Consider the following 2237-nt stretch of genomic DNA (forward strand, 5'->3'; position numbering starts at 1 on the left):
GGCGATATCTGCTACGTCTGGCTGGCATCCACAACTGGATCTCACTGCCAAGGCTTCGTCCAAGACAGGGCGTTAACTAGATCTGTTGCGGCGGCATCGTCGAAGGCTGGACCGGTGACGTCCACGACTGTGTCATTCCGGACTCAGTCGGGATCCACTGTTGGATCCACCGCGGCGGCAGCTGCTATCGCATTCGGTTCCGGCGATAACGATGACGATGACGAGGTTCCCGGGGACTTACCGGATGTCCATGTTGCGGACGACGCATTGAAAGGAGACGTGCGGCGAACGTTGTCGCAATTCAGATCCGAGGCTCGGCGGAAATCCCACTCTACGCCGACTAAGCACATAGCCGACGCGCCTGGATCTGGCGACGGCACCGCTGGATCCACGATCCAGATTGGTAGCGACGTGGATTCCGAGAGCGTCGATAGAACTGGGTTTCCCCACGGGGGAGGGTCTATTGGATTTGCTCCTGTTGCAACTTTTTCGGACACCTCCGTGCCAGGTATAATTCCTGTGGCCCCATTCGGCCCGGATGACGCTTTAATTCCTGGGTGGATGCAGCCCAAGCTCATTACTACGGACACAATCGAACCTTGTCCAAAACGGAATGGTGAACTACACCTGTTGCGGCGATATCTGCTACGTCTGGCTGGCATCCACGACTGGATCCACTGCCAAGGCTTCGTCCAAGACAGGATCGTTTACTGGATCTGTTGCGGCGGCATCGTCGAAGGCTGGACCGGTGACGTCCACGGCTGTGTCTTTCCGGACTCAGTCGGGATCCACTGTTGGATCTACCGCGGCGGCAGCTGCTATCACCGGACGTATCTCAACTTGTGAGATCTGGATCCGGTAAAGCCAAGGCCAAGCGTCTTACCCCAACAGGTCTTCGTCGCTCGGAAGACGACGGTGATGATAGATCTGACTGGTCTGATGGCGCTGGGCCTCCTATCCGCCCATCGCCAAAATGTACCCTCTCGATGAGTCGTGCTCATTCGGTTCCGGCGATAACGATGACGATGACGAGGTTCCCGGGGACTTAGCGGATGTCCATGTTGCGGACGACGCATTGAAAGGAGACGTGCGGCGAACGTTGTTGCAATTCAGATCCGAGGCTCGGCGGAATTCCCACTTTACGCCGACTAAGCACATAGCCGACGCGCCTGAATCTGGCGACGGCACCGCTGGATCCACGATCCAGATTGGTAGCGACGTGGATTCCGAGAGCGTCGATAGAACTGGGTCTCCCCACGGGGGTTGATCTATTGGATTTTCTCCTGTTGCAACTTTTTCGGACACCTCCGTGCCAGGTATAATTCCTGTGGCCCCATTCGGCCCGGATGACGCTTTATATTCCTGGGCGGATGCAGCCCAAGCTCATTACTACGGACACAAACGAAACTTGTCCAAGACGGAAATGGTGAACTAGACCTGTTGTGGCGATATCTGCTAAGTCTGGCTGGCATTCCACGACTGGATCCACTGCCAAGGCTTCGTCCAAGACAAGGATCGTTTACTGGATCTGATGCGGCGGCATCGTCGAAGGCAGGACCGGTGACGTCCACGGCTGTGTCTTTCCGGACTCAGTCGGGATCCACTGTGGAGACAACGCGGCGGGAAACTGCTATCTCCCGGACGTATCTCAAATTGTGAGATCTGGATCCGGTAAATCCAAAGCCCAAGCGTCCTATCCCAAACCGGTCATGGTAGCTCGGAAGACGACGGTGATGATAGATCTGACTGGTCTGATGGCTCTGGGCCTCCTATCCGCCCCTCGTCAAAACGTACCCTCTCGATGAGTCGTGCTCATTCGGTTCCGGCGATAACGATGACGATGACGAGGTTTCCGGGGAATTAGCGGGTGTCCATGTTGCGGACGACGCATTGAAAGGAGACGTGCGGCGAACGTTGTTGCAATTCAGATCCGAGGCTCGGCGGAAATCCTACTCTACGCCGACTAAGCACATAGCCGACGCGCCTGGATCTGACGACGGCACCGCAGGATCCACCATCCAGATTGGTAGCGACGTGGATTCCAAAAGCGTCGATAGAATTGAGTCTTCCCACGGCGGAGGGTCTATTGGGTTTGCTCCTGGTGCAACTGTTTCGGACATCTCCGTGCCAGGAATGATTCCTCTGACCCCATTCGCCCCGGATGACGCTTTAATTTCTGGGCGAATGCAGCTAACAAGCTCATTACTGCGGACACAAACGAGCCTGTCCAAGACGAA

Source organism: Phytophthora infestans, genomic scaffold (assembly GCF_000142945.1).
Source record: "Phytophthora infestans T30-4 supercont1.31 genomic scaffold, whole genome shotgun sequence".
Classification (NCBI taxonomy): domain Eukaryota; phylum Oomycota; class Peronosporomycetes; order Peronosporales; family Peronosporaceae; genus Phytophthora; species Phytophthora infestans.